Source organism: Corvus moneduloides, chromosome 2 (assembly GCF_009650955.1).
Source record: "Corvus moneduloides isolate bCorMon1 chromosome 2, bCorMon1.pri, whole genome shotgun sequence".
Classification (NCBI taxonomy): domain Eukaryota; kingdom Metazoa; phylum Chordata; class Aves; order Passeriformes; family Corvidae; genus Corvus; species Corvus moneduloides.
The window spans coordinates 108,856,326-108,870,890 of NC_045477.1; the positions used below are offsets into that span (position 1 = coordinate 108,856,326).

The 14,565-nt window shown below is 38.9% G+C and overlaps 1 long non-coding RNA gene across 5 annotated transcripts in view; it reads right to left on the minus strand.

Moving 5' to 3' along the window:
• The window catches only part of LOC116440241, a 70,679-nt gene that overhangs the window by 14,005 nt on the left and 42,109 nt on the right, over positions 1 to 14,565 (minus strand). For all 5 annotated transcript variants that reach the window (XR_004238465.1, XR_004238464.1, XR_004238461.1 and 2 more), the window contains exons 4-5: positions 13,128 to 13,232; positions 5,807 to 5,886 (exon numbers count right to left, since the gene is read on the minus strand). This is a non-coding gene — a long non-coding RNA (uncharacterized LOC116440241). The remainder of the gene's footprint in view (positions 1 to 5,806; positions 5,887 to 13,127; positions 13,233 to 14,565) is intronic.

Here is a 14,565-nt window from a genome sequence, read left to right on the forward strand (position 1 = left end):
TGATGAAGAATAAAAGATGTCAGATGTGAGTTTTCACAAGAAAATAGGAAATAATGCTAACAGAACTCGCTAAAATAGAGATGTTTCAAAATCAACATGCATTTCCAAAATAAGAAATTTTAATGAAGGAGAAATAGTGAAGTGAGCATGAGGCTGAAGATTTTTCAGACCTCTGAATCAAAAACTTCTTCTGGACTTGATCATATTCCTGCTGGGTTCAGTAAATTTATTTTGACATTCAGAGTCAAGGGGTGGGGGAGAAACCTGTTTGTTAAAAATTATTATTATGGAGAATCAGAAATGAGTACTCATTACTGAACTCTGGGAGAAGATTAGTCAGCAAGCAGCTGGCTTTGACCTTGGAATGCAAAGATGCAGGAATGTGTGGGAGTCAGAGAGAACTCTGTCATCACTTGACTGACATCCACCTACTCCTATAGAAGCGTTTGGGATGCACATTCTGCCTTCCTCTGGAAATCAATCTTTTGGGAAACAGTTTTCTTAGAATGCAATTTCTTAAATTGCTCTGCAGGAAGGGGATATGCTATGAGGAGCAAATGGGAAGTTTATAAGATCATTCATGTTACACAGCAGCCAAGAGACAAAAAAATACCCATGTCAGCTATTATGAGTTCGGTAAACTCCTAACAATTGACTGTGACATTGATTTTAATATGCAAATTAAGGCAAATGTGTTTAGTGTCAGGAGAGAAGAAGGAAAATGAGAATCAGTTATGATTAAAAATCCCATACTGTGGCTGGGAAGGAAAGGTATTCCACTGTCAGTGAGAGGTATGGTTGACAGAAATATGTAAAGAATGCAAAGGAAGAAACCTGTATGCTGTGCTTTGTAAAGAGGAATGAGACATGGAATGAATGCAAAAAGGAAAATTTAAGAATTATTGTCTTTAGACTAACATACAATATTGGTCTGTGAAGTAAATAAGCTTAGCATATGTATCTGTAGCCTCCTTACATTCTACAGAAATCAGTATTCAAATAAAACATATTGAAAAAAATTGTCTTAATTTTCTGGTTTATGTACTGTAACTACTCACATAAATGTTATTGGTTCCTATTAGAATTTAGATATAATTCCTATGGTGATCTGAATTTGTTATGCTCCCCTGAATGGCTGCCAAATGTGAATTGCTGTAAAGTGAAATTAAATTGGGTTGCTTTCAAATATATAAGTATATATAATATAAAAGTAGAAATATTGGAAATAATGTTCTTTCTGTGCTACTCACAGGAATTATGTTGAGGAATTTTAAGCAAATATATATAAATGTCTTTCATGACATGATAAATGAATTACATAAAGCACCTTTATAGATTTTAATTCACCTTCATTAACTTGAGTCATCGTTAGGCTTCAGCCTTCTAGAGGCAGAGCAGAGCAGAGACTCCCACATTCTGTGATGGGACAGCCCTTAATTCATAGCTGCAAAGGCTGTGCTTCCTAGCAGAAAGGCACTGAGAAAGCAGTGCCCTGTTTGCACATGGCCACTTGTATAGGTCAGGTTTGATTCCCTTCTCCATTGAAAGTCAAGGACATGGACATCACCTCCAGGTGAGAGAGAGGAGCACTTCTGTTTCCTCCTGCAGGACACTGTGACTGTGAGGCTTATTAAGTGGCCAAATACCACAACCTATTCCTCAGAAAGAACTTTGCACATTGGCCAGGTAGATGATGACTGCTATGTTAGAGTGATGATTCCAGCTAGGATATTTCCACAGATGTTTGTGGGCAATGCAAAATATATTGTACTTTTAATGAGATTTTTCTATTACCCAAAAAAAATCACTTTAACTGGTTGTAGGGCGAGAACAGAAATATTCCTTTAAAACGTTTTAAAGGCTTGAGTGCTGTACTGCTCTAGAAAAACATCACAGAGAAATTTCATGTTGGAGCTAGGATGAGGAAAATCTTTATTTAGATCTGTACATTTTGAAATATTTCTATTATTTTTTATAAAGTATCCGTGTTAGTGAAGGGCTGTTATAGAATCATGGAATGGGTAAGGTTGGAAGGTCACCTGGTCCAACCTCCTTGCTCAAGCAGGGTCATTCCAGAGCACATGGCACAGGATTGTGTTCAGACAGTTCTTGAACATCTCCAGTGAGGGATTCCATAGCCTCTCTGGGCAATCCATTCCAGTGCTCCATTAACACATTGCTGCACATTTAACATCCAGGATTTATAGCTTCCTTTGCTACATTTTATGCCACCAGTGGGACTACACATATTCTGTGGCATGCCTTTAATTAATTAGTCTTTATCCATTTGGTTTGGGGACAGACAGAGGAACTTAATATATTATTACTAACTAATGAGCAAATTCTACTTTCTGATGATTAAATTTTCAAAAGTAATTTGAAATATATATTCTAAGCTCTTCACAGAGAGACATCATCAGATGGACTTCATTAATTAGTCAGCAACATTCACTGCATAGCAAGGCTATGCAGGTGCTAGAATAAAATAACTATTATTTGAAGTTTTTTTCACATTTTTCATTGTTCCATAGGAAAATGGCCCAGGGCTTATTTTTCTCTGAGATGTTAGTTCCATTTATAACTCAAATTCCATACAAAAGGAAAATGCCTTAACTCTAATGTGTGCTAGTACTTCTGGATTGAACTATTAATCTGAATCACCCAAACTGATCTTGTCTCAAGTTAGTGTAGCTGATTAGATTGTGTGGATGTGGACTGTATCTGTGTTGGTGCAGCAAGTCATGTGCTGGTTTGCTGTAATTCCCCCCTTCCCGATACAATAAGACAGACAGTCAATTTCTCCCACGATTCCTTCTTGGAAAAGAAAAAAATGCGGCTCAGCTTATTGGAGCAAATAAAGTTGTGTGCAATCCCCTTTAGAAATCTTTGTGCCAGTTGGAGCCAGTGGTGATGCCTTTCATGGGCTCAGCTCTCTGTGTGCTATCCTGCAGTGACAAAATTACAAGCTAACTCTTGCAGTGAAGACAGACTCTCCACTTTCTGCTTCCTTTAATGTCTAAAAAAGCAAAGACTTCCCTCCTCCCTTCCTCCCTTCCTCCCTTCCTCCCTTCCTCCCTTCCTCCCTTCCTCCCTTCCTCCCTTCCTGGAGTAGGCATCAGTGCTATCTGTGCTTGGAGGAGCCCAGTGGCTGACACAGCAGAGAGGGTGAGGCAGAAAAGCAGCACAGGGTGAGGTCAGACATTTCTTTGCTGTGCTGAGGAGTAAAAAAAAAAAGAAAGGACTAAGCTTTACACTGTAAAGCATCATGCCAGATGTCTGACCACAATGGTCTGTCACCCTGGAGGACTGAGACCTCAAACCAGCACTGAGACAATGACCGAGGTTCATGTTAAAGTTTGGCCTGCTTCATTCTTTTGCAAGGATTCTATCAACACAGAATGCTTCAGGGGCATTGCTGGGGGAGTAGCCACAAGACTGGTAAAGTTCTCTCCTGGAATCTCACTTGCTGGCAGAGAACCCCTTCAGCTTACTGAATTATGAAATTCTTACTGCTGATTATTCATCTGTGCACCGATGTTAAAAGTCAAATGGTTAGGGACAGAAATGAACATGAGCAGAAACATGCTGATTAAAGAAAAAAGGTTGGAAGATGCAGGTTTTAGTCCTGTCTTTAGACTACTTATAATCAAGTAAAGTAAACAAGTTATGTCCATTGAGAATGTAAAGTCTCTACAGTTTGAAATTATTCTCTAAATTTTGCCTGATTTTCTGAGAGCAACAAAGACATCTTCATGGAGATGGCAGAGATCACACTGACAGAAAAGATTTGCCTGTGTAGCTCCAGGAGGGAAGGGTGAATGTCAGGATGAGATGTGTTTTGCAAGAATAGCTTTTAGGCCCTGAAAATGGCTGCTTCTTAAAGCAGTCATTGGAGCAACGTCAGGAGAACCAAGTCTTGAGTTGTTCTGACCTGGGACTGAGTCAGAACATTACTGCTAAATAGCTAAACACAATAATTATCACAATAGTCTCAGATTTAGCCCTTTCCCTGCAATAATGCAGAACTACATCAAAATCAAGAAACTACTTCAAAGAAATTACAAGGAGCTGCCAAAAGAAAAAAAGTATTTGTGGCATTAACATGGAGATTGCTAAAACATAATATACTGGAATGTTAGAATATATTTATTCTATTAATGGAAAAAGAAAACTTGGAAAAGAACTCCAAACAAGTCCTCAAAGTTAAAGAGCAGAGGAAGGGGAGATTACTAGGAGTTTAGAGGCCTAAAATGAACATCACATTTGAATGGAAAAAGAATATAAGTTAAATGTAAAATTAATAAGGCAGAAAAAAAAAGACTTTGGGGAACAATTTTCTAAAGACATAAAAATTAAAAATATAGTTATTTGTCAAATATATTAGAAAGCCTTCCAGAAAGACTGTGGGGACAATAGATGATCATTGTTTAATAGCAGTTCTCACAGGGCAAAAATGCAGAAAAATTAAACCAATTCTTTTCAGTGAACATCACCACCAAGGAGACATTGGAACCAGAGGGCTTTGTATTACAGGGATCAGAGTTTGAAACAGAACTTTCTCAAATGAAAGTGTCAAAAGAATAAGATTTAGAAGACATAGATAGAGTAAATACAGGCAAATTACCAGAACCAGGTGCTATTTATTTGGGAGCCCTGAGGGAACATAAATATGAAAATGGAAGCCCTCGGCTATGCTATGGAGTCTATTGATTAAATCAGTTGTGGTACTAGATGAGAGTGAAATGGCAAATAAAAATTTAACTTTTAAAAAGGATTAAAGTAGGATAGGGAATTCAGACAATATAATTTGGTGTTGTGTGAACTGTTCGAAGACATCCTAGGACTAATAGACAAAAGGGTAAGAACAGTATAAGGAGGGAGAACTGACACAACTTTTGAAGGGGATTAGTATCTTTCAAATCTATTTGGACTGTTTGATCATCACTGAATACACTGAAAAAGTGATCCAGTTGATACTCTGCTAAAAATTTTATTACAAGGTCCTTTTCTGAATTCTCTTAAAGAAATTAAGTTGTGGCAGGATGGGGAGAAGGTCCTCTGCATATTAATAACTGTTTAAAAGGTAGGAAATGTAAAGTAGGGATAAAGAGTCTTATTTCACAAGGGAGGAAGGCAACGGAATTCCTTAGGCATCTGTGCTGAGGTATTCACTGTTAAATATACTAAAAAATAGTTATACATGGTATAATTCAAGTGTGTGTGTGCCTGTATAATATATATATATGTATATTTATATCTCTATTTGAATATTTAGATGACAACATAACATGAAATTCATATTCTGTATCTACAAATAAAAGTAAAGCACTGAGGAAAACCTATTGTGTCTATACGCCCACAGTGAGATCAGCACCACATTACCATGCAAGACAGAGAGTCCAGAGTCTCTGGGGATTGTTCTCTAAAAACATTGGTTCAGTGCTCAGCACTGCTCAAAAAAAGCAGACAGAACATTAAGAAAGACTATTAGGGGGAAAGAAATACGGTGTTTACAGTTTTTCTTTTTATCATAATGTGAATAACCATCATTCATCTATATTGAGAGTACATTTGTGGAGGTCTGAGCATAATTCCTTGCATTTCTAAAAAAGTAATACAATTATAAAAACATGATAGCTCTCTCTTTTGACATATATATACACTACCTGTTATTTATATAATGTGGTAAGGACTGTTGGTTTATAGAGCAGATCCTATGCAAGGAGAGATGCCTGATATGCTTCAGGTAGCAAGGGAGAAGCTTGAGAGGACAGATATCACTGGGCAGCAGATTTCAGACACGTACCTTTTCATTCGGGGCGGAATTAGTTTTGGACCTTGCTGCTATTAGTGGGGGCTAAAAATGTAGGTGGGTCCAAATGATGTCTGCAAAACAAGTATATAGAGATATGTCAGTTGAAAGTTGTGTGTGCAGTGCCACCGCAGTGTCACTCCATTGACTGGCACTGCTGTGCTCCTGCCCCATCCAAAGCCAGATGTCCATTTGCCCCTGCTCCACTACCCTCTTGTACTGGCATTGGCATACGCTTGAGGCTGTTTCAGGTCTCTGAGATATAAAACCATTAGTCTCTTAGTTGTAGGGTTACTTTTCTGTCATCTCCTTTTGCTGGTCCGTGCCAACACCTGGATGAAGGGGTGGGCAGGACTATATTGCTGGGGAGCACAGTGGTGTTTGGGTTTATATTGGCTCAATCTGCCTTATACCTTCACCCTGAGTTGGGAGAAAGATGGGGAAGAAATTTGTCTGTTCTTATCCTTGTTGCTGAATCATTTTGCACAGGCTGTTATCCGGAGCAGAGTGGAAGGGGTCTGGTTCAGCTTGCCCGTGTTCTTAAGGCTTGTACTGGCTTGTTGGTTTGTCTTTGTTAGGTTTAGCTTCCTTGCTGAAGAGGAGGAAAGTCAGACTTTTCTCTTTTTTTTTTGAGAGACAGCTGAAAGGCTCGGAAATTAATTCTAGGCCACTGTAAATAGAGAGCCTAGAAAATTTTTCACAGAGCTCTTTTTCCTCATCTTGGTTCTTTCATCTGTGGCTAGAAGAGACAAGAGCTTGCAAGGCGCTCTCGCACTCTTGTCTAAACATAAGGCTCTACACTTCCATGTTTCCTCCCATGGCCTTGGCACAGTTAAGCATAAGATAGCACATTTTGGGTCAGAATTGGTTGGTCTTAGGAGTCATGTCTCAAAACTCTGACTTCATATCTCAGACTTTCTCTGCCCTGAGAGATCCATTCCTGCTTCCCTCATGCCTGAAGGGGACAAAACAGATCTGCACAATCCTGCTTGGGAACAGGATGTATCTCACCTAAGCTGAGCTCCAGCCTATGAAGTCATGTACCACCACGTGCCACACACAGGGGATGGTGGACCCAACCTTACTTAATTTGTGGCCCAAAATAGAGTAATCTCACAGACAACACCCAGCAGGAAGATATGATTTGTAGAAGCATTGTTGACTAGTTGGTAGTTTATGTTAAATGCATATGTAGGAAGAAACCACACACTTCACACACAGGTATATCTGCAATTAAAAAAAGAAGTGGGAATGCATGGAAGAGCTCCCTGTTCAAAACTATTCTCTCAGCTCTTCTGAGAGCCTAGGTAATTCAGAAACCCTCTTCAATTTCTAGGTTGCAAAAATAAATAAATAAATAAATAAAAGTTAATTGAAAATGGATGTCACTTAAGTATTATGATCTTCTTAGAAAGGCTGACACCTTCAAGAGGAAATACTGATGCTTTGCATGAAATATAGTGGTTTAATATCAAGTTTAGCACTCTATCTGTATTAGAGCCAAACGATTAATTTCCCAGCCTTTAGAATACCATGATTTTACATCATTAGGTGCTATTCAATGCAATAATCATCTGTTTTTCAAAAGTAGAGAGGCTTTAAACAGAATGAGGGAAGAAATGAGTATTTGCACAGGCCAGTAGGTTTGTCTGAAACCATGTACACCTATTTCTGGTCTCTTGTTTCCATAAATAATAGATTGACAGCTTCGTGGTTAGCAGAGGAAACATGGCATATGTAAATGTCAGACGAATAAATTCAAACATTCCATTTTTTTCTGTGATGAATAGTTCAGTGTCAAGTTCTTATTATTCTAAATAATACTCATAATTTAATTTTCCTGGTTCTTTAAATGAGCTTAAGGCTATTGTGACAAAAAAAAAGGGGGGAAAAAAGGAAAAGGAAAAAAAGGTGAGTCTGTTCTTACCTCCTGAGCAATTACAGTTGCTACATTTTTAACAAAAGGCTTCCTAAGTAAGACAGGGTAATTTGATGGAAATGTTTAACTGACTTGTATTATTTGGTAGAAAAACATAACTGCTTTCTATTACTTACTGTATCTTATACCAACCCCAAGTGATGGTTTTAATACAGCAATGTATTTTTTGTAACTGCTCTGTGTGGTGAGATAAGGACACTGAGCTTGACTGTTGCTCACAGAAGAACAGAGCCAGGTTATATGGTACTCTATGATGAAGGAAACCATAATAACAACATCTTGTCATCAGGCATTAGTAATCTTTGGGAAGCAGTTTTCTCCTTTTGATTTGCTACCCCCAACTGTTTTCTGGTGGATCTGTGGACTCCAAATTGAGAGTGAATGTCTGACTGAAACCAGACATGTTTTCCTTACCTTTCCTGGATTCCTTTGACGGGTGAATATTGTCTGTGTGTGATTCTGCATGGAATATGGATTTTTTTTATACCCAGTGCACTTGATTTATTTCTTCGTACTTTTTCATGCTGATTTTTAACGATTAAAGATAATTAGCTTTCTACAGAACCACCTGGAAAGCAGTGAGAGGGGTGTGGGGGCTGGTCAGGGAAGGAAAGAACATGCCTGGCAGCCAAGGGGCCAGAGTCCAGAGCTGGGCTTCTGCAGGGAGACCAGTGCAGTGGAGAGATACAATGTGCAGTCAGATCTCAGAAAGAACAGAAATTAAATTTGCTGGGGACTGAGGGACTGGGCAGTGCTTGGGGCACTTCAGAGAGTCACTGGATTTGCTGGAACCAGTCCTATCAGCAGAAATACCACACAGAGGGAGAGACTGGATTGTAAACCTTCATTTGCACTCTGAGATAGTGGCTTTAGGTTGATAATGGTTAAAAATCTGTTTGAGGAGCTCACTTAAAGGAGATGATCTACACAGCTCCTGCTCAGAACTCTATCTGACTTGGTGGTCCTTTACATACTCTCTTTGCATGCACTCGTTGCTGTTGCCAAATCCATCTCACACTTAACACACAGGTCTGATAGCTGCACCTGTCTAGTGAACACTAGAAAGGAGACATGCAAACTTATGATCTAGTTGCAATCCATCATTTTGAGTGATGTAGCATTGCAGGATCTAGGACTGCATGGAAGAATTGGGCCTGTACAAAACAAAGGCACTGTTTCAAAACCTGTTTGACAGTCACAAACTTTTGTAGGAAACCATGAACTTAGGAGTCTCCTTTTTTTGGAAATATTTGCTCTCCTTAACATTGAGAACTCATGGCATGTTCTATGAATGTCTGCAGAGAAAAGGTCTCCTGCTTTCTTCTTTGCCTCTTCATGTACCAAAACCCAGAGTTGTGGGATAGAGTTAGGATAATGATGAGATATTGCTGTGCTTGTTGTAGACCAAGAAATCAGAAGTCTCTGTCTGTGAAATTCATAAAGATGTCTAGAAAATAAAGTAATCAACTGTGGCGATCCGTTAATCCATTGCTTTTCCTATTTCACATGCTCCCCCCGCCCCCTGCCCTAGCCCTGGCCACGCCCTTGGTTTCTCCCTATTGGTTCCTGTACCCCAGCCCCGCCTAGGGACCACCCCTGGGCCCCTGACAAAATGCCCCTGAGCCCAGACCACGAGGTCTCTGTACCTATGGAGATCGTGGGGACAAGATGTGATTAAAGCCATCTCAAACCCTCATGAGAGACTCTTCTCACTTCCTTCATCATCACTGGTTGTAACGCTGCTAGCTGCCAGAGCAAGATCACGAGGCCGTCCGACATGGACTGCGGGATGCGATGGGTCGCATTGCCCTAGGAAGCCCCTCTGAGCTCTTAGGGAGCTACAGCCTGCTAAGCAAAATCTAGCATTACAACTGTCAACTTTTTATGTATACACAGAAATGTTGTACACAACAAAACTGACTGCACACCATCTGCTTTTAATTTTTGGGTAAAGCTCTTGGTACTGCCAAGCATTCCTAAAATCAGGCCCTCTGAGAGTTCACTTATAAAAGCAAATAAACCAACTTTCACTGTACAAAATTCTCTCCTGTATAAGTCATTTGTAGGCTGAAATATCTCCATGGAGCCTAAGAATGGGTCTTCTCCCTATGCATCGAAATGACCTCCACTATTACTCACAACAGAGTTTGTGATCACATCACCTTTGGCATACTGGAAGATTGCTCAGGTATACAGGCATATCATATTTCTAGTCAACTTAGTCTAGAGATTATTTTACTACTGCAGGCAGCATTTTCATCTGAGTTATATCTGTGGAGAAACATCTACAGGTACCTCTTTTTTGATGAGACCTATGTAACATATTAGTGAGCCTGAAACAGATGCAACCAAACTCAGAAAATGTTGCTTAGTGTTAAAGTAAAATATTTCCTAAGAACTTTCTAAAGGCTGGCACTGATGACCTAGAGTGGTGTTTGTCATGCTGTTTTCTGCAGTATAGATTGATTCAGCAGCAGATACTAGTTCTGCAGGAGTTGTTCAGTGTAGATTAAACACCTAAGTTGGAGAAAATTTTGAGTCTGCGGCCTCTTACGATTATGTCAAGGTTGAGTTGGTGATGGCAATAGCTGAGTGGTTTTGGCATTTTCTGTCTCTTCTTTTAAACAATACCTTTATTAAAAATAAAGTATATAACATGTAACATAAAAATAGTGTATACCATTTTTTTCTGATAATTTAAATGATGATTCTCTGAGACTGAGGTGAATATTTGGCATCTTACTAGTGAGAAGAAGGCTGCTATCAGAACATGCCTTATACTTCCTATCTTCTCTCTTTTTCTTGTATTATTTTATTCATCAGATGCATGCTTTGCATGATTCCCAAAGTCACGACTGATTTGAAGTTTGTATTGCCTCTGTCTCTGGAGTTTAAGGTCCTTGGCCTAAAGTTTGATGTATTAAGAATTTTCAAGTATAAACAAAGGCAAAAGCAAAACTGACGTAACAGTAGCTGATTAACAGAAACACCATCCTGGAGATAACTCAGAACTTCAATGTATTAAAATCTGAGAGCTTTCCAAGTGAGAGTTTAAAAACCCCTGAACACAACTTCGGTGTACAAATTAATGTAAATTAGTACAGTATTTTAATGAGGTGATAGAAAGTTGCATTAAGAAAAAATATGGTAACTCTGGAAATAACTTAATGAGGGTTGTGTAGGATATGGATATAGATATATATGAGGGTGATAGATCACAATCTGAGCATAGGAAAAAAGCATATACAACCAACAAATACCAAAGTATTATGGAACTCACTATGAATGCTATCAGTATTTGGAAATTCCATTTAGTACTCTTAGTAAATACTAAAAACTAACTTTGCCTTAGGGGTTGAGACATGAAATGGGTGAAAAGTGTCCATTATCTTCTCTGGAGAAGCTTCTGAAATGAACTATTGAAAAATTCTTAAGCATTTGTGGGGGTTTTGCTATGGAACTATGAGTAAAATGAATTAGTCCCAAGGCTTGGAAAATTTATTCTGACCTATAAAACATATTCTGATCAGATTAAAAAGAAATATTAAATAGATTTCAATACTCTATTGAGGGATGAGGAAGAAAATGGGGTTTTACCTTTTTCTGGTCTTGTACTAGATTGAAAACTGTCTTCACAAGCTAAGGGCATTAGTGGGATTGTACCAAAATGTTTACAAAGCCAACTTCTCTCTACACCCTGAACTATAACCTACATACCACTAATGTTTTATTGGAAATTTAAGGAATTGTATGAAGGCATGGCACATACACTGTTCAGATGACATTGTCCTCAACTGGACAGAAACTAGGGCTTGTTTTCCAGTACTATGGCTGTAAGAAAGTGAGCAAAACCATCCGGAGATGCTCAGAGATCACCTGTACACAGGTATTCTCAGGGGTGTTTCAAGCCTAGGCCTCTGAAAGATACTTGACCCATAACATGAAGAAACAGGTCTAAAGCTGAGAAATGTTGAGAGCTGGACTAATTTTCACCTCCTTGTTGTAATTTCACAGAGATGATGTTTCAGTGTCATGTTTGAATGATCACCCAAACTCACAGGCTATTGGCCAACAAAAAGGAGTCCTTGCACTGTTGAGCTACCGAGTTTCAAAGGTGCTGCATGAATATTTTACAAGCTGCTAGATAACTATATGTTAATAAAGCCATCAAAATGCTATCATTATTATTATTTTTGTTGTTATTTGTAGAGATTAACATGCTAATTTGTGTCAGGTGGTGCTATTAAAGAGCAGTATAACTTGCAGAAAGGTTATGTATGCCCTGATGGTTCATTTAACAGAAATGAGGTTTATTATATCCCCTAAAAATAATTCAGGTAAGAACAACATGAAGGCAAATAGAGCAGGATATAATTGCTGTGTGGAAAGTGCTCTGCAGAACAAGGGCTCACACAATGTCAGCCCTTCCAAAGGCAAACTTTATTCCTGCTGGTGATGTCTCTCAGGGAGCAGGATGGCAGCAGAGGCTGGTGAGGGGGGAGTCTCGATTGTGCTGCTTAGGTTGGAGCCTCGGGCTGGCACTGGTGTGATAAACTGCAGTGTCTCAGATCACTGCTGGGCACTGCTGTCACGTTGCTGTACAGGGTGCGGCTGCTGGGAGGGTGGAGTGGATGAAATCCTTCCATTTAATAAGCTTGTTTGACATCAGCAATTATCAGCTCACTGCTGTGTGTGAAGCATTTTCCCTGTTCCAGCAGCTGGGGTGCTGTTTTACTGCTTGCTGCAGTGTAAAGATTAGATTGCTGTCTCTAGCACTGAGATGCTGCAGGCTGAATGATAACTATGGCAGGCTGTAAGGGTGATTCCTAAAGTGCTCCCAAGAGCCTCGTTGATTTATTTATATATTTTCCCCCTCACTGCTCACCCGCAGGAGTCTTATAGCTGGTGCAGCATCAACAATCACTCCAGGTCAAGCTGCATTAGCCCGAGTGCTAACCTTCTAACAGATTCAGATTTATGAATCCAATTATGGGGCTTTACAGCCTGTTTAGCTTTGTTGTTGCTGTTATTATGGTTATTTATTCCTGTCTGAGTTTAGCTGCACTGCAGCCCATTTCAGGGTAATTAAGGAGGTTCCTATTGATAAGATTTAGGCTCAACAATATAATGACAGGGATGCAGTATAAATTTTTCCTTTTGTCCTTCCTCCATCTGACAGCTGTTGGTGTGAGCCTATGGGCCTTGCAGGTCTCAGTATCCTTACTTCTTCACAACTCTGACTGCATTATATAACTTCTTAATTTTTTTCCCCCAAATCATTCTGACACAAAAGGGTAAAGAAAGCATTTATCTGTTAACCACATAGAACATTATAAAAGAGATCTTATCAGAAACAAGATAAGAATCTCTACTTACTCTTTAAAATGCTGCAGTTTCTTTCTTCCATCCAAACTCATCATTCAATGGCTTAGGGCTGACTCATGACTTCCATATGCTTAGGACTGGCAGGAGAGACTATGTCTGTACAAAGGGCAGAGAAAGAGATAATCAGATTTGTGATGCATGCAGAAAAAGTCTGTAGCATTTAAGATCTTTACCAAAATACTCCATGAGTCCAAGCAAGTTACAGTAAGCAAATTATCTTGGAAAAAATTATAGGATATCTAATTGAATTTTCTACCATGGCTTCCATCAATCTTGTAGAGTGTTCTGGGCTTGATAACAATTAAAGCTGGTGATTAATTGTCAGACATAAAGCAGCTGAGAAAATATATATAGAGACATATTGTAGAAAATATTGCTAAGTTTTTCTTGTTTCAGCTCTGAATGTTACCAGAGAGTTCTGTGAACAATTAGCATTCAAGTCAGAGAACATCTTAAATCTGCCAGGAAAGCCATATTAAGGGAATTTAAGTAATGATGGCCTACTATTAGGGAAAAAACCAGCTGGGTTTTTTTTCAGTTTTTCATACATTTATATGGTATAAACATCCTCCTCTTCTCGGTCACCTTTTGCAGTATAAATGTTTCTAAATTACCACTCTGATGTTTTCTAACTACCTGAGATCCCTTCTTTATGCCATCATCTGCCTCTAGACTAAAATACTCTATAGCTACATAATGAAATTTATGTGTTTACTCAGCCCAAATTCATGTGAACTAGTTCAGTGAAAACTAGGACTGGGCCCAAGTTTCTCTCTGAAATTAAAAAGAGGAGGTTGAACTTGAAAGGTTGGACTTTTGCATTTTTGTCATCCTTTTTAGGTTTTGAATAAGAAAATAACAATTCCGAAGAACAAACTGGCTAAACCTTTTCTGCATTTCCTTTGATATTCATACATGACCCTGTGAATTATGAAGCATGTGATGAGAGATTATTTTCTGCTGGGATCCCTGGTAGAATCATGCAGTTTGGATATGTCAGACCACTATGCTGACTAACACAAGAGACAAGACTCAGTAGCACAGACGATCGCATATTAATGTGCCTAAGCAACTCTGGGAGTGAAGGTGATTCACCTATTGCAGTCCTGGAGAGCTGGCAGCTAGAACATAACCATCTGCTTCTTTTTGCATAGAGATACATAGAAGTTTAGAGGATTTCTTGGACAAAGCTTTTCTTTAGTCTTGTGGAATTAATCACCTAATGGATAAAACACTTGATGGATAAAAAGGCAATTTAGGAAAGGCAAAATACCACATACCATTCATTCATTCTTTGAGGGGATGTAGGGCTCATAGAAGAATTGGACTAATTTTTAGCTGTTTTGATAAATGAAACATGAGGAAATGGAATAAAAGATGGTTTGGAGGGTTTCATTAAAAAGCAGAGAAAATATTATGGGACTAATCC